This window comes from Lepidothrix coronata, unplaced genomic scaffold (genome assembly GCF_001604755.1).
Source record: "Lepidothrix coronata isolate B3197 unplaced genomic scaffold, Lepidothrix_coronata-1.0 Scaffold31, whole genome shotgun sequence".
NCBI classification, from domain to species: domain Eukaryota; kingdom Metazoa; phylum Chordata; class Aves; order Passeriformes; family Pipridae; genus Lepidothrix; species Lepidothrix coronata.
The window spans coordinates 4,098,549-4,118,161 of NW_016690211.1; positions in this window are offsets into that span (position 1 = coordinate 4,098,549).

A 19,613-nucleotide genomic window follows, 5' to 3' on the forward strand; every position below is an offset into this window, starting at 1 on the left:
AGGGAAGGGAAGGGAAGGGGGAAGGGAAGGGGGGAGGGAGGGAGGGAGGGAGGGAGGGAGGGAGGGAAGGAGGGACTACTAACCTGGAGATGAAGAATCATCATCTCGTTTTCCATACACTATTTATTCTCTTCAGGCAGTATCCAGGTTAATGACAATTGGAAAAGGAATTTAAATCAGATAGAAAAATCAGTGTAACAATTTCCTCCCCTTATCTGGATTATGGCACTGGTTATTAATATTTCATAAATATATTATTTTCCTTTTCGTCAATTCTCACATCATTTTGTCCCTGTATAATTTGTAACAAAAAAGAAAAAAGTGTAGCTATTTTACTAAGAGTGTGTTGTCTAAGTGAGTGTCACAGGTACAAAATGTTTCCTTTTTTTCCTCCTGTTGTTTCAACCCTACCCAATGACTGAAAACTGAATAGCTAGGACAATCATGAGCTTTTAGGGCCCTATTCATAAAAAAAAGCTACAAGCCATTTATGCACAAATGTTGCTACTTTCATATGGAAACAAGCTACATAAAGAATTCTGCTTTGTGATTCACCAGCCCTCTTTATGTTAACATATTTTTCCTCAGTGGTATACATTAACAGTGCACAATTCCACAGAGGGGATACGGACAAAAGCAAAGGATTTTTAGTATTTTTTTCAGAAAAACCTTAACAAGCTCAGTGTTTCTCTGTCTTTTTTCCCCCCTCTAGTGAACTAAGGCAAGTCTGATTCTTCTTGTAAGTAATTGTAATTTCTTTAAATACTGGTGAATTTTTATCATTATCAGATATGAAGGCAGAGAACCTGTAAAAATATTCTTAAAGGCAATGTTTAAAGAAGAATATTTGAATATTTATCACTTGACAATGCATTTTTTTACCTGATTCATTCAGTATTTTTTCCTCACCGATCAAGATATGTTTATTTAGGATGTTAGATGACTGCCTAAAATGATATTAGATACAGATATATCGAAGTATTAGAGTTTTATAATGCCTGTTAGAGGCACACTCCCACTGCAGAAACGACACCCTTAACAGACAGCAGAAAACCTACACGTGATCTTAACCTAAAGCTACAGGAACTATGTAATATCAAGTTTCCTTTTTTTTCCTGCTTATTTTTTTTCCCCTCTCAAGATGATATTGCTACAGATTACACAAAGCATCTCTGGAAAGAAAGGGGTACATCAGCACAGCTTTCATCTGGTCAATTAATGAATTAGACCCTGTTAGGAAACAAAGACTTGTGCTATTGTTCAAAATGAATGTTCATGGAAGTTCACAATTTCCCCTGGCTATGGCTCAGTGATGGCTTGTATGTCTCTCTTGTAATGAAGACAGTGAAAAACCTTATACACATCCCTAGGTAGGACATGCTGTGACAGACTGGATTATTATATTATTGGATTGGAACCAACTCAAGAGAGTATGTTGGGGTGGAAGGGCTCGTGGAGCCCACATGGTAGCCCCTGAAGCCTCACCAGGTGACCCTGGAGCTCTATCAGTCAAAGATAGCCTCAGAGACACCACACCCCCTGGAACTCCTAACCCAGCCTCTGATTATCTACACCACCCCTCACTCTTGCCTGGAGCTCCAGAGTAACCAGTGGGCCAGAAGTTCCACTTGGGAAGAGTAGCCACAGGGGGCCAGAGACCATCAAACCAGCAGCATATGGTCTCCATTTTGCTCAAGACCTACACCCCACCTTTCTGGAAGCTGGACTTACACAGGACTCTCTGGCAGTAGCTATTTTTGTCTTATTCTTCTCTCTTCTTCCTCCTTCCTCCCTTTCTTTTGTTAATAATTTGGTTAACTTAAAACTGAGTGGGTGAGATTTTGCTAGGTTCTGTGGGTTGGCATATGCTAAATCAATGCTTTGTGGAATGCTTTGTTTTGGGTTGTATTTAAACTTTTGCCAAGATCTCTTATTTTCTCCCATATTTTCTAAAATTATCTGTAACAGTACCTTCTGAGAAAATGTATGCAGCAAAATCTCTCTCTTTATGCTACCTCAAGACACTAAAGAATTGAATAATCTTCAAAACTTTCAGTAGGTGAATTTTTGTAGTCTTGAATATTTTTAAAAGCATTGCTCCCAGCTGCGCTTGTGGCTCTGGGGCTGCGATCTTCTGCATGGCTTTGAAGACTTACTATAGATGTTTCTGGGCGGGGTACTGCTTCAAAAGGGTGTACTGGTCAGTTTTGGGCTTTGTTTCTTCAGTGTGCAGTGAGTGTCTACAAAAGCATCTTATGAAATAAAAGCCCAATTCCTGTAACTTAATTTCCTGATGGGGAAAACTCACAGAAACTAGAATTTTGATTAGCGATGAATCAAAAAGTGAAACTAGAATAAATAGAAAATACTTGTATACATATGTACATGTTTATCTTTTCAATTTTATAATATACATTTATATATTAATTCTGGTAATAACAAGTCATAGCTCAGGAGACGAGAGAAAGGCAAGCTGGAAGTCAGCAGTGCAAGTTGTCTCGTACTGGAAAAGTTACATAGCTCTGAGCACAGCACTGAGATATAGAGGTAGCTTAACTTCATTATCACAGCAAATATGTTGTAACACTAATGCCATTGCACTTCTGAGTTGTTCATATCTTTTGAGCTGTCTCATTTAAATTGATAAACAGAGCTGGCAACCTGTCTGGAATGAAGTTTCTCCCCTTTATTCTGAAATGAATAAACTATTAGACTTTGTAATTTGCTTTTTTTTTTTTCTGGTCACAGTGAGCAATGTATTCAACAGAGTACACAGTCTGAACATGGGAGAAAGTAATTCAACCACAGCATAGCCAAGAGTTTGCTATCTTGGATCCTTTACATACGTTTTTAGGTAGAAGCAACAATTTAATGTTGGCAATATCATCTTTCATTAATGTGTTTTTAATCTGGATATTTGTTTGCTTAAAATTTATTCTGTGAAAACAGCATGTCATCTGCTGCAACTGTGACTAGTTGGTAGCACATAATACCAATGCACTCAGTAGACACATAGACTTAGTAGGGAGAAGACTGGCAAAGTTTGACACTTGCTTTCTATTGAAAGTATTGTCATTCTTTACTATCCTAAGGGCAATTCACTTGTAAACTGTAGCAGAACATAGGCTGCATTTATGCAGTAACAATGTAGACAGAGAAGCCCCCACATCTCTGTTAATTAGCTCTTATGTTCGCTAAAAAAAGATAGCTACAAACAAGGCAATACTTAGATATTAAGGGTGGTTCCAGGTTTAATTGAGCAAATGCCTCCAGTTCTACTAAAGCTGTTAGAAGTTTTTCCTTGTTATATCCTACTAACTATCCCCATTGTATTGGAAAATACTATGTAAAGAAACTGTCCATTCTTAAACAAAAGACATGGTTAGGTGTAGGTTTTGTTATAGAAGTGGATATTCATTTTGCTTATAAAAGTGGCAACTTCTCCTTATTTATTTTTAAATTTCTATAAAACAAACATTGGAAAATTCAAAAAGCACCTAGGTCTGTTTGCACACAGACCTTACAAACAAACCTGTTAGAGGCAGAAACTCACTCTGATCAAAAGGAATCCATGCTTAAAATCCTTGAAAATGCCAAATACTTCCTATTTATACAGGTTATGCACTGTTGAGGACTAGAGCCTGTTTCTCCTCAACACAACTGAAAATGCACTTGACTTATTAACACCAAGTCTTAACATGCCAGAATTGTTTCCTGTACACACAAATAAACAGACGCCCATGAAGCAGACAGGCACAGACAATATGTTTTAATTTGCTGTATATTCATCATTTATCTCAATTACAATTTGAGCATCATGAATAGCCTATAAGATGAACATACTCTCACAAAATAGGACAAGAAAAAGGAAGAAATGGAGAGGGAATCTTAGCTATGTCTGTTTTGATTTGGCATTACACTAATCGCCAAAGTCACATACTAAATTCACCCTTCCACAGTGATAGGGAAAGCTAATAGACAGCAACGTTATTGTTTGTGTGTGTGTGTATGTAAAAAAAGGGAAAAATATCTTGTGTTGTTTTTGCCACCTGCCATTTTTTTTTCTTTCCTGTGATTATTAATATACTTTTACTTGTTGTCGTTTAACACCAGCCAATAACCAAGCCCCATGCAGCTGCTCACTCACTAGCTTATCAGAGAGATCAGGGAGAGAATCAGAAAGGTAAAAGCTAGAAAAATCGTGGGTTGAAGTACAGTTTAACAGGGAAAGCAGAAGCTCCTCACACAAGCAAAGCAAACCAAAGAATTAATTCACTTCTTCCCATGGGCAGACATCCCCTGGACAGCAGGGCTCCACCATATGGAATGGTGACTTGAGAAGAAAGTGTCATCACTCCAAATGTTCCCCCCACTTCCTTCTTCTTCTCTCTACTTTATATACTGAGCATGATGCCATATGGTTTGGAATATCCCTCTGGGCAGTTGGGGTCACCTGTCCTGGCTGTATCTTCTCCCAATATCCCACGAACCCACAACTTCCTCAATAGTGTAGCAGTACAAAAAGCAGAAAAGGCCTTGGCTCTGTGTAAGCCCTGCGCAGCAATAACAAAAACATCTCTATATTATCAATCCTGTGTTCAGTACAAATCCAAAACACAGCCAACATGAAGAAAATTAACCAGCCAAAAAAATTACCCTAGCCCAAACTACTCTACTGTTTTTATGTAATGCTGTGTTCATATGTGTGCATTTGTGTGATTAGTGACTACACTGTCTCAGTTTTTGCTTTAAACATAGCTTCTCACAAGTATCAATTTTATGCTTGGTGAGTGATGGTGAAGAATAGCAAGATTTTTTTCAAATTTCCTTAAGATCTTTTTGCTCAGTCCCTTCATTCATATTTTAGTCTTATCACAGAGGTTTATCAACAGCCATTAGGCAACATAAATGATAAACCTGTCTTTATCATTTGTAGGTTAGTTATAACATTGCACTGACATTAAAAAGTCACTTAGAGATATGCAAATTTCAAAGACAAATTCAATCTCTTCATTATACCTCTTTAAAATAAACAAAGGATGCTAATGACCTTTTTCTGTGGAAAAAATAAAAACACACTTCTCCCCAGCTCCAGTTTTGCCACAGTAGAAAACCATTCACACTACTCAAAAGCCCAACCCAACCCATAGAAACAGAGATTCTTGAAAAACATTCACGAGAGATTTCTTTTTGAGCTTCACCCTTAAGGCTGCCAAGTCTAATTTACTGACATAAATCCTGCCTTGGTTTCTCTCAAGGGAACCATACAGTATAAAGTTCTTCCTCTTGTGTAGATCACCATCGGTACTGTCAAGTTCTGACTCACGAAAAATAAAAACTGCAAAATCGAACTTAACATGGCTGCTTAAGAAAAGAAGTATCACAACCCTTGAATTTCTTTTTATCCAGTGCTAAAGACAATGCTGCAGACCAAACAGCAAAAGATTTGGATACCTCCTTACCGGCTTGCTCATGTGATGCTTCTTTAGTGACTACAGCTCAGGCTGAAAGCCAGGGACCGTGTGGGTAAGTGCCCTTGAACACTGCATGTCCTACATAGCATCTGAGACTGCCTCCTACTTCATGCCCCAAGTCCCATATACTGAAGATACCTTCTCAGCCCGGCATGGGAAGAGCTGGGTTGCACAAGCTGGGGCATAAGGTGGGAGGGAGACTGTGTATCCCTGAGATGTGGGTGCCAGGAAGTGTAAAATAAGAGCAATGTTGCATGTGCTGGTCTAGAGAGGTCTGCATATTGTGTTAGAAAACAGTTTTCTGTTTAAACACATAATAATCAGGAATTGGAATAACAGAAATAGAAATTAATCCTATTATCTTCCAGCATCAATAATCATTATACCAGATATAGTGTAGGATTTTACCTTACCTTTGAGAGCTGTTCAGTGAAACCTGGGAACATGTCTTCAAGAGTGTTTTTTTCCTTATGGGAACAGATAGTGAAGTGCAGAAAATTGATGCTTTTCTCCCCAGAGGAAGTACATGATGTCAGACACTTGCCAGGCAGCTGACAAGAATGCCTCACCATTAAAAACTACCCTTTGTTTTAAGTATTCATTAAGTAATAGGAATTTCATTGAGCAATAGAGACTTCCTTTTGCCACCAGCCTGCCTAGAGGGAGATCATACCTTTAGTGTTCCCAAAATATTTGGCATGGGCAAAGACTGAGAAAGACAATAACAAGCTCTACACAAGATTTCATCCTCTGAAAAGTAGATAACTGTCCAGGTACTGCATTTGCTTCAGTCAGTGCTGGAATCAGTCTTTCAGCCTAATAAAACAGTACCTTGCTGTGGAGTTTTCACTAATTAACACTTTTGCTGTTAACAACACAAATTCATCATGAACATTCATCTTCTGTATTCTGAGTCATACTAGAAGGTAAATACTGACTAAACTGCAAAGTTAGGCCTAACAGCAGTCTTTCTAAATTTAACATTTAAACTCAGTTAGCAAACAGATCATTTAGGCTGCCTTCGTTGACATTACCTTTTGTCTTCCAGAGATCCAAGCTTAGGCACAGGGCATCTGTAATTCATCACAGTGCTTATATTAGGAATTTTGCTATTATTTGCATCAAGGTAATATAAAAACCAGTTATGTAGTTATTTACTTCATAATAAAGTAATCAATGACACCTTTCTGGGTACACCTTGGGGAAAGAAAAGGGAAGGACTTCCAGGAGAGAAACTGGGATCATAGTGAAAGATTTGTGGGGAAGGGGATCTCTGATAAAAACTGTGGTGGTTTGAAAAACCTTCTTTTTGAGATAGTAATGGTTTGCCCCACTGATAATACTGGATCAATCAATAGTCCACGTGCACCCTACGGAAATTACATACCCACAGAAACGGAAGAGAAGGCAGTGAAGATAGTGTAGTAGGTAGGTAGCCATGATCTGAGCCACGAGGAGGCAGGGGGCCAGTGAGCCCCTCTGGGGGCCAAGGGCCCCCAGCCCCCAGCTGAGGCTACGGGAGACCCGGTATAGTGTCAAAGCTGGACCGGGTCCCATAATCAAGAGCTGGAAAAGTTTCCTACTGTCAGCAGCAAAAGGCACTGAAAGCAGCAACGGAGCAGTCCTGAACAGAGACAGCGATGGCTAAAAGCCAAAAGATACCCAGTAGCAACGAGATAACATGAAGCCAGCTGAAAGACGCAGAGATGTTGCTGCAGGAGGGAGAGCTGGCAACAAAACAGAGGTAAACTCAACAGGGCTGGTTTGGGGTAAGACTGTATTACTTTCCCAAACCCCAGAGACTCCTTGAAGAGGAGGGATGGACTTCCAAACCCTTAGGGAGTCCTGAAATGCAGCAGCAGCTAGAGAGAGAGAGAAAGGAGCTGAAAAACCCAGTGTTGTCCTGAGAGCTGAGCCAGGACGGAATGCAGAGGAGGTGGCTGTGCCCTCTGCTGCTGCTGCTGCTTCTATCGTGCTGGTGAGCTGAGACAGAGCAGAAGAGCTTTGGTAAGACTGAACTGAAAGCTGCCTTCAATGTCCTAACCCAAGAGGAGTGAAGATCTACAAGGAAATCCCCGAAGGCTCAGGCTTGGGGTTGGAATTTCCACAAAGTAAGAACCAAAATCCTGACTGCCATACTTAAATCTGCTGCCTCAGGAAAATGAAGGACACTAACCAGTGCCACAAAAAACTGAAATGAAGGAACTGTGGCCTGAGAAGTGATAGAAAGACTTTTCTCTTTTCTTCTTAGACTTTTATTGAAGAAGAGGAGAAATTTAATTTAATGTAAATATATATGTGGGTGTAAATAAACCTTTGTAAATATTTTCCACTTCCCCCAATAACGAATGGTTGTGTTTTGTCTGAAAACTCTCCACATGAGGTGAAAAAGATATCAAGTCATACCATCACTAAACCCTCTCACAGGGGCAAACTGTGGGAGGGAGGGGGGACTTGAACTTAAAAATTAGATTCTTGGGAGTTTCAAACCACCACAAAAACAAAAGTCAAAATCAAGCTTCAGAAGTGAAAAGTGAAGATAGATGATTTTATATATATTTGTATATATATATACATATATAAAATCAGCACTGATGGTCAAACACTTCTGACAGATAAAACCTCCATTCTGAATTGATGGTCTGAACACTTTCAGACTCTTTTCTGTACTAGCTGTGTAGTCCAAGACTCAGCTATTCAGTCTATCACAGAACAACTGGTGAAGTATGAATTGGATACTGCCCTCACTTCAGGAGAAATCCTTAAGGCCATACAACAGGTGAGAATTGGCAAGGCAGCTGGAGTTGACGGAATTCCACCTGAAGTCTGGAAACATGGGGGCCTTGCACTCCATGCTACATTTCACAAGTTTGTACTGCACTGTTGCGAACTGGGCAAACTCCCATCAGACCTTCATGATGCAGTCATCATAACTTTGTATAAGAAGAAAGGAATTAAATCAGATTGCTCAAATTATCGCGGTGTCACTCTGCTCTCCATTGCTGGCAAAATCCTGGCAACAATACTCTTGAACAGACTAATACTCGCTACAGCACAAGGAATTCTACCTGAAAACCAATGTGATTTCAGAGCCAACAGGAGCACCACAGCCATTGTTCTCAGACAACTGCAAGAGAAGTGTAGGGAACAAAACAAAGTTCTCTATGTAACCTTTGTTGACCTCACCAAGGCTTTTGATATCATGAGCAGAAAAGGTCTATAGCAGACTTTGGAACATTTATGATGTCCCCCCAAGTTCCTTAAAATTATCATCTCACTTACATGGTCAAGTAAGATATGGCGATGCACTTTCTGAGCCCTTTCTGATAACTAGTGGTGTGAAACAAGGCTGTGTTCTTGCACCAACCCTATTCACAATCTTTTTCAGCATGATGCTCCAAAGGGCCATGGCAGACCTCGATGATCAGGACAGTATCTACATTCGATATCGTACTGATGGAAGCCTATTCAACCTAAGGCAACTGAAGGCCCACACCAAGACCTTAAACCATCTTGTCCGGGAGCTGCTTTATGCTGATGACGCCGCCCTTGTTGCCCACACAGAAGTAGCTCTGCAGCGTTTAACATCCTGCTTTGCAGACACTGCTGAGCTCTTTGGGTTGGACGTCAGCTTAAAGAAGACAGAAGTTCTCTATCAGCCAGCACCTCAGGAAGTCTTCCATCATTCCCACATCACCATTGGCCAATCAGAGCTCAAATCAGTCCAGCAGTTTAATTACCTAGGTAGCCTCATCTCCTCGGATGGTAAGACTGATGGAGAGTAAGAGAACAGGTTAGCAAAGGCATACAGTGCCTTCAGAAAGCTTCATAAAAGAGTTTGGCGAAATAAACACCTGAAGAAAAGTACCAAGATCAGTGTTTACAAAGCCATAGTGCTGTCTGCTCTCTTTTATGGATCTGAATCATGGGTCATTTACCACCACCACCTGCAACTCCCAGAACGCTTCCATCAACGCTGCCTCCATACAATCCTAAACATCCACTGGTCAGATTATGTGACCAATACGTCTGTTCCAGAACAAGCAGCAATCACAAGTATTGAGGCCATGTTGCTGAGAACACAGCTGCGTTGGGCAGGACGTCTCCAGGATGAAGGACCACCACCTCCCTAAGATCTTGCTTTATGGTGAACTTGCCACTGGCTGCCACATGAGAGGAGCCCCGAAGAGAAGATACAAGGACTCCCTGAAACAACATCTCAGCCTTGGCCATATTGATCAACGTAGCTGGTCTACTCTGGCCTCCAATTGGGAGGCCTGGAGACACACCATTTATAATGCTGCTGATGCCTTTGAGAAAGCACGCAGGATCACTCTCAAGGAGAAAAGACAATGCAGAAAGAATCATGCCTTGCAGAATATACCACCTAAGGAGTCTTTCTTCTGTGCCTTTTGCAACTGGACGTGCCTATCTTGTATTGGCCTTTTTAGCCACCAGCACACTTGTAACAAATGTGGGTAGAGCCCTTCCCAAATCTTCGTTCATGAAGCCTAGCCATGATGATGATGATATATGTGTATACATATGTATATAAGTGTATTGCATTATATGTTTTATACAGTATATACATGTATGCATATTCCTTTACAATGCAGAATATAGCTCAAAGTTGTAACTGTGACAATAAAAAAGCGCAAGGACCTGTCTCTCAGTGGAGGTGGGAGTATATTGTTTGCATTTAAGCCCAAGTTCCTTATATTAGCCTGCCTGCTTATATACATGTCTATTTGCTTCCTTCAGAAAGCATCTTTTTAGTGTGATTTCTAGTAAAAATTGCATTCAGATAGGGAAACTGCTTGATGTGTAAATAAATGACTGCTTCATCAGGTTCCAGGGCATAGGTTAGCAGTTTCTGCTCTCCCTGGAGGCCAGCCTCAGTGGAGTGCCTCAGGGCTATTCTAGCACCTATCCATTTTAATACTTTTATTGACATGGAGGAGGAGTGAAAGTACAGCATCAGCAAATCTGTGAATAACCCTGAACTTGAGGATGCAGTCAATATACTTAAAGGTAGGAATGCCACTCAGAAGGTTTTCAAGATTTCAGAAAGATCCAGTCCGAATTTCTTATTAAAAATATCTGCATTTATGCTTTTTCTATTTGTCTCTTCTACAGAAGCAGATTACTGGGCCTTAACATTAAAAGGATTGTTGAATGCATTCTTAATGGAACGCATTGTTGTTTTTTGGGGGCTTTGTTCATTTGTTTGTTTGTTTTTAATAAAAACAATATCTACCTTTGTCAAATCTAGAAATAATAAAAGGTGGTTTTGAAAACTATCATTTTTTTTCTGCAAAGAGAGAAGCTCCCATGAATAGTTCTGTTGTTACTTACCTTGAATCAAGTCTTCACAAATAATGAAGGGAGTTCAAATATTCTTAAGCACATTAAATCCTTCCTTTCATTTTATTCAAATTAGTTCTCTCTAGCAGCATCCTCAAGCACAAGTTATCTGGCTTATGGGTGACCGCAGGTGATATTTCTTGATATTAGTTTTTAAGAAAGCCTACCTCTGTTTTTTTTTCACACATAGAAATGCTCTTCCATTAAGAGTGAGCATGACACTTACTTATATACTTTATATTAAACATGACTTAAATCACTGCTATGTTTGTGTTTTCTCTTTAAAGAAGGGAAATTTGCTGTAAGAAAGTGCCAGAAAACTGGTCTTTGATAGAAGAATGATGAGTAAAAGGAAAACTTGAAATCCACTGGTCTTCATTCCCATACCCTTTCTCTTCTGGAAAAAAATTGAAATCCATAGGTCTTCTTTTCCATGTCCTTTTTCTTCTGATGTAGACAGAAACGTGCTTGAACAATCACTGTAAGTGAAGATCCCTATTAAACTGTACATTTAGCCAATGTATTTATAGAAACATGGTTGATTGCCAATGTTTAGGCTTTTTTTATAGTAATTAGCTAATAGTAGTCTCTGTGTGTGTGTATATATATGTGTGTGTGTGTATATGTATATATATGCACACATGTATGCAGTCTTGTGTTCAAAGTACAAGGTAATTTAACAAAAATTATATATATATGAGAGGAATTGGCAGCAAACTGGAAAGGCATGTAAGTGATGGTGGATTACATTTTTCCTTAGTGTTGGCTTATTGAAAAATTTATTGCACTCTTTATAGTGAGATGCTCTTGAGTGAAAACTAGGAAATTTCAGAGGGTTCCCTCTCCCATTCTCATAGTTGAATTTAGAGAAAAGTTTGAGGAGGCATATTTATAAGACACAACAATAGAGGGGAAAAAGCACAGAAAGTGAATTATCAGCCACCCAGCAGGTATGACATGAATGGAAATCTGAATCAATTTTGTCTATCTGAATTATGTTTTTTTTTTCAATTTGCTGTTAGCCATATGAAATTACGGAAATCTACTCCTCAGATTGCTGAAGTAGGTTCTTCTTTATCTGATAGGTAAAGCAGGTCATCTGGTTTATGTATGAATTACTGTCTGTAATTTATTGACAACCATAAGATACCGGAAAGCAAGCACTGTCTTTCACAGAAACAGAGATATCAAAATGCATGTTTTGCATCTGACTTGAAACATCTTTAGCAATTGTCATGGCAAGCCACAAGGTCAAGACAGTCAGCCCATCAGTCTAAGCACACTTGGAAAGTTATTCTGCACATCTGTAGCCTAACCTGTTACTGTTTTCATCTAGTGTTCAGGCAGGATAGTGGATTTTTCTCCTACTGTGTGGAAAATCCATCTGAAATCATACAGCTGTCTTTGTAAATAATTGCATGAGAACAGACTTCCGCACTAATAACAATTATTGAGGTGATAAGAGGTTATTAACAAATGTAAATTGTATACTTCCAACAATACAAGATAGAACTCACAGTGAAGTAATCTATAATATTTACTTTCATCCTGTTCTTCAAATTGCAGAATAAATAGAGACCACATTATAATAATTTACAGGAGAAGTATTTTCTGTATGTAAGATAATTTTGAGATACTTATTATTAAAATGCCAATTAACCTTGATTTTGTCTCCTTTATTATAGTTTAAAAAACCCACAAAATAACTTTGATGCAGATGGAGAACTGTAAAAAATTTAATGAGGTAAATTGCTTATGGAGTTCTACTTCAATTAGTTCAGTCATTTTCTGTAAGTCCTAATTACATAACTAAATTATCTACATTTAGCAAATATCATACTTAGTATGAACTTCAATTTAATGACAACTCGATATTCAATGACCTTATTAGGGTACACTTGTGACTTAATTTATGTTTTGTAAACAGTTATTTTGATTCTTATTTTTCCATACAAGCTGCACCAGTTGGAGTTTCTTTTACCAATTCAAGGTGCACTTGCAGCCATTCAATTCAAAATTATGGAATTGTTATACACACATATTAATTTTCAAAGCAGCTGTGTCTGCATTTACATTTCTTTTACACAAGACTTCTATGAAACCAACATCATGACATTTTTTTAGCATGAGAGTTGTTTCTCTTCAGCTGTTTTGACACTGAGTTCAGTTAAAAGCATCCAGCATTCTGACAGAGGAAGGTGGAATACCCACAGCACTGCATCCAGCAGTTTATTTTGAGACAATAATCTCCTTGAAATTTGTAATTTCTTAAATCTTAAATGAATATTCTCTCACTTTTATCAAGTCAGTAAAACTGTGAAATGCCATTATATTCTATCTAGACAAAAAAACCCCATGAAAACATGTCAGTAGACAATGTCTTCTGTAGGGAGGAGAAACTGGATGACCTCAGTCACTATATTCTGCTCTTATTGTGTGGGTGCCTGTGCATGTTCATCTTTAGTTTACTATGACTTAGTGATAATACTTGCATCCTGACTTATTTTTTGTAAAATTTTACTAATTTAAATTAAAATATATTTTAATTTTAAAAGAGTTAAAGTAATTATCATAATTGATCATTAAGGAAGTACAATTTGGTTAATCCTCAGAAGAATTATAATCACTGTCATAGGTGTTCAAATGTCAAGCCGGTCACCTATTTCCTCTGGCACTGAAAACAGACCCTTTTTCACTCTTTTTCAATAACCTGATCAGTCAAGACCAATCCATAAGCATAGCATTCCCCAGCTGTTGAAACCAGGGATGACTAACCAGTCTCCCAGCAGCCGAAACTGCTTTGAGGATCTTGTGAGGTGGGTTTGTTTGCTCATTTGGGATATCACCTGGTCAGTAGACTGCTGAAATTGAGAACTGATGCTACATATTTTTTGGCTAGAAAAAGGAGGTCTGTAGTAGAACTGGCAGCTCTAGATTAGCACAGCACTGCAAAACCTATGTGTTCAGTAGTCCTCAAAAATCTTGATGCTTACGAAAAGATACAAAAGTTTTACCTCCTTAACTGCTTGAGGAAGGAAAGATGCTTCACTGAATTCTATCCAGCCCGTTACTATGGTTATGAAGCACTGATTTTTGTATGCTCTCAGTAAGCTACCTCTCTCAAGATTTGGCTATACTCTTGCAGGCATTTTACTATAATATTCTATGGGATTTGAAGTTGCAGCCTCATATGGAAGATACTTAAACTCTTTTAAGGTAAAAAATCATAAACAGTAATGGCAAGATACACTTTAAACACTAATTTCCAGTGAGACATTCAACAAGCTTTGGGACAGATGCAGATCTCAGAAAACTGATTCAGATACTGTTATATTCTTTATGCTTAATGGTGAATATACTCTTTAAATATAGAATTATTCCACCATGCCACAGGGCGCTTCCACAACCTCAGTCTTACCATGTGTTGTGCAGATATTTAAAAAAGGCATTGTCCCATCCTTTTAGGACATCCAACCATCAGCAAGGTTGATTTACAGTATTGAAAAAATCTGACATATCTAAGAATTAGAGAATGTAAATTGAATATTTGTCTATCAACAAGAATAAATCAAACAAACTTGTCACCTTGATGTCTGTCTGTCATATCCTGGTCAAAGCAGAAGGCAAACAAAAACAGAGAGATGATAACCAGTACCTAGAAAGCAAGTTATTGTTATCACTAGAGGCTTTAACTAAAATCACTAAAATAGTAGAAGCTAGACAATATCTGAAAGATTGTCACCACCCTGATGATTTCTCTGTTTCCCTAAGAATATTAGGTAGATTAGCACTTGTAAGAGAGAGATTGCAGTCTTCCCATGTAAGGCATTCGATATTTTCTTAGTGACCTTTGCTTGTCATGAGAGTTGAGTAGTAACAACATATACAATGCAAGAAAATTCAAGGAGTACATCTGCCACTAATCATCTTGTGGACAGGGGGGTTGATGGTGGGAATTGTTTCATTCCAGACTGAGAACACATATAAATTAAATAAATAAATGTAGTTCTTAAAAAACAGATAAATGTAGGGCATTCAGAAGTTACTTCATTATCAATCGTGCCCTGGTATATATATATAATATATATATAATATATATATATAATATATATAATATATATAATATATATATAATATATATTATATATATATAATATATATGTAATTGTACCATATATACCAGAAAGACTGAGGTAAAATTTTTTTCATTTACTTCAGAAGATTCTTTTTAGACGTGAATCCATTAATTGCCTTCATTCCTACATAGTTCTGAAAACGAACAAGAATAGGCAAAATATAAAAAATATGAAAAGGGAAACAATAATTCTTAACACTCAAAGAAAACAATTCAAGGAATGTATTTTCTATAGTTTAAATAATTGCTGAATAGCGTGTGTTATATCTAGTGTGATATTAAATAATTAATACTGACAATGAAACTTGTTCCTCCTCAGAAAATGTTATTTTCCAGATTTTTAAAATGAGCAACTAAAATACACTTTTATAAGCCAATCAGCTATCTGATTAGCAATAATTATAAAAAAAATCAATAAAAAAATTCCTTGACTTAAAGTGACTAATATAAATTGTCTATAAAAGCATTGTTTTCCTATACCATGTCAAAGAATTTTAAAGGCTCAAAAATCATGATGCTTCAGTTTTACTTCTCAAACATCTACAGTATAGTTGCATTTCAACAAAAACTTAGGATAAGGCCCAGGACCTTGCTGTCTAATGATCATTGAAACAGACACTTAGCTTTTTAAAAATCAACAAATTCCAAGCGAAGGAGAAAGTTGGTGGAATCTCCTTTTTACTTTTTTTCTTTTTCATGTAGTAATGGCATTACACTGTATTGGAAATAAAAAGAACTCTTTCACTCTATGAAACTTATATTAGCATGAGTTGAAATTATGTGAGTTTAAAAAGAAAAGAGTTAATTTCTCTGCTATAGTACTGTGACCATTGCAATGTGAGTCATTTCATAAAATTTATATCTCTGTAGTATAGATAAATAGAGCTGTTCAATCCAAAATATTCTTTGACATGAATTTCTTTTCTGGGTAATGTACCACCAATTGTGCAAATTGTGGACAAATATGTTTTCTAGCTCCTAACAGTGAATGAATCAAATAATTAACTTTTTGTGAATCTTACCAATACAGGTAAATGAATATTTCCATATTGAACAGGAAAACATTTTTTTTTTCAATCAAGTCATCATTTTAAAAAAGGTATATTTAAAGGATATAGCAGTCTAGAGATCACTGTTCAGGATATTGTCAGTACCTCAAAATATTTCAGAAATTGTTGAACTTTCTTCTTTGATGAGCACAGTTACCTTTTATTATGAATGCCTTTCTAGAAGATGAGTTGCTAATAGATTTCTGATGTAGTAATGAGAAAAATTACCTAGAATAACTAAATCCTAAAACAATATTCTATTATTAGAAATTGTGTTTGGCTTTTCAGAAACAATGTTCTTTTTCTTTTCTAGATAAAAAAAATAAAACTGACAATTTTTCCATTATTTTTTACATATCAGGATGATATTTATTTTGAGACTTACAAACAAGTACAGTACATTTGAACTTAACTTTTGATCTAATTGTTCCTATACAACTTCTATTTAACATCTTTGATCTCTAAGTTAGTGATCTAATCTTCTGTATAACTCAGTTTTTATTGATCTGTTCTCATGCTGAGAAAATCAAGTCTCACTTTTATGGCAGAGATTGAAAAAGATAGTAAAACTGCCTCTGAGACAGCAGTTTAAATCTGTGTAATAACAGTGGAGGCAAGAGATAAGACTTTTATTACGCTGCCAAACTTTACATGAACTCGAAGTGTCATTAAATTGGTATGTGTCATTTGCCACATATATTTATTTTACTAGATAAGTTGGTAACCACTCATTTAGATGCAGTGCGCTGCCACAACTTCTTCACCACATCTTCTTTGCCACAGAATCTATTTCTGATACTCAAAATACACTTGAAATATCTTTTTTATGGTACTTTGTATACAGTTCAGATTTTCTGTTCTCATGCAGTTTTCGAAGAGAATTTTTGAACCCCTTTTACTTGACTGAATTCCAAAAGCAATTTTCAGTAGTCATACAAGTGGGACCACTTTTAATATGCTAGTCTGTCATGATAAAAGATTAATTCTCATATACTCAGAGCTTTTCAATCATGCTCCATAATGTGTGAGTCCTGCAATGCCTAGTGTTATTACATTACTAAGCATGGAGGAAAATAAAAGCAGTGTAAGTGCTGTATCTCAGCTTGATGTTATTGAGTGTAGTTTTACTTTAGAGGGTTTCCTATTGTGGTATTTTTCCCATTGTTCCTTGAGAAGAAAGACCTGATGAGCACACTGAATGTAAACGGCATGTGCAATAGGTGACACTTTTCACTCCCATATACAGAGCAGTGGTGAAGCAGAAAATGCTTGAAAATAGGTTGCTTGATTTTTTTTTAAAGTTTAATGTACAAGATTGCCGATTGTACCTGACAACTTGCATGTCTATCAATCACACTCTTCTGGTGAACAATCTACCTTCCTATCTGAAAGTTAAGGCTTTTATGATGTTGGATCCATAAAACACTGAATATCCCTATATAAATCAAAAAAAGTCACTCTTTGTTTACATTGTCTCTCAGTTCTATTGTATTCAGGCATAGACACTGTACCAGTGCAGTATGAGAAGGGAATGCAGGATGGAATAAGCTAGAATTTTATACTACTTTTTATTATTGAAATCAATGGGAAAGGGGAAGGGCCATGAAGAGTCTTTACTGTTGTTTGTAGTGAGGCCATGTGAATGAAATGTATGTTCCTCTAAAGGTATATCCACATCAGTCAGGTCTATCTATCTATTATCATTTGTTAGTAGCTTCATTTTCTCTGAGACAGCTGAAGGACTGGGATTTGCAAATGAGAATATGAACAATGAAGGAGTATGACTCAGGTCTAGAATAAACTATTTAAATTTAAATTATCAGTTCTATCAACACAATTTTATTTTCTTCCAATTTAATATCAAGTGTAGAAAGAACTTCTAAGGAAACATATCGATTATATGCTATGCCACTTTTCAATTCCAAGTTAAAAGGTGTAGGGACAGCATTCAAACATTCTCCCTTCTCACCACTAAAATCAAACAGACAGTTCTTTCAACATTCCTTAGGTTGTCATACAGGAACAATTAAGAATTACCCATGATAAAAACCATTAATCTTGATGTACAATCTCAAAACACCCAGCTTTAGAACTACAGTTGCTGTTCTGAGATACCAAGAGGTTGTCTCTTTAGCAAATGCATTTAACTTTCTTGTGTCAGGGGAATACTGTGGATAAGATACAGTTTTAGTGAGAGGGAATTGGAATGGTTTTAATCTCCTTTCTTCCTTCTCAGTATTGTCTATCAATGAAACAAATATTTCACAGTCCTGCAACATGGTCACATCTGGACAGAGCTATCCAGTCAGACTAAGTCCATAGTTAGCCCTGAGGATAAGAGTTTCTCAGCCTTATGAAGCACAGAGCTGGAAGTACAGGGCTGTGCAATCCATCTATTTAGGGGTTTGAATTGCTTTTTAAGAGTGTGTGAAATTATAAAGAAAACCGACAGGATTAAAATATTGACAGTCAGTGGAGCTAAGCGAGATGAATATTTTTAAACGAAATAAGAATTTATAAAATGACTTTTTCTATTGTCAGCAGAGCATTAGAAAAAGCAGAATGAAGGCACTGGTGCAACAAAGATGACCAAGCCCTGAAATCAAGTTGTGCATTCACTCTACTACGAAAGCAGCCTGCCAAATGGGTATCATCTTGATTTCTCAGCAAGTAAGTTTGAGGAGCTCCTGATGGCATCAAGCTTTTGGCTGCAAAATCACACACTGCTTTATTATATTCAACAGCAGCGTCCCTCACAAACTCCTTTTTCAAAAGAAAGAAAGTATTTTGTAATTTTATTCTTTTGGCTTGAACACCAGAAAATGTTAAATGGGAAGTTTTGGATATTGGAGAAGTTTTGATTGAATGTTTTATTTTTGGATTAAACTTGAGGATGAATCAAAGCTTGAGGAAAAACAATTTTTTGTAAGATTACACATGGCAGCATGGGATCGAGTCATCTATTTTTAGGACAGAGAGAATGAGCTGATCTCCCCCATTACTAAAACTCTTTGTATTATGCATGGTAAAAAAGATGTGTCCTGGGTGAAACCCCTGAGAAGAATTTCTACATGGAGCAAATTCTGCACTTCAACTGTGTAAAACCCGTGCAAATAAAATTTAGGAAACACAGCAGTGAAATGAGGTATTCGAATCAACGTTAGGAGACTCAACCATCTCTCTGATGGAGGTGTGAGAATGGTAACACAGAAGCCTTCAGTAGTGCTGAGCCACATAGGACAGACACAGGATATCTTTGGCATTGCTGATTCCCAACCTGGGGGTCATGACCCCATGATGGATAGTGAGGCTATTTTCTGGGGAGTGAAAAAGTTTCTTTCAGAAACTGAGAGTCTATTTAAATCTGTTTATAGACTTTCTGACTGAGAAGATAAGCTACAGGAACTGTTTTCCTGACTAATGGACACAGGAAAACAGACTATGGCAAGATCCTGAGACAGGATGGAACAAATGGTGTTTCTCCTCATCTCCCCTCTCTGTTCAGCAGAGCAAACCTGTAAAAGGTTCTCCTTCAGCCAAAGCAAATATTCCATGTAGGTAGTGCTTCCTTCTAAAAGGCTGAAAGTTTCC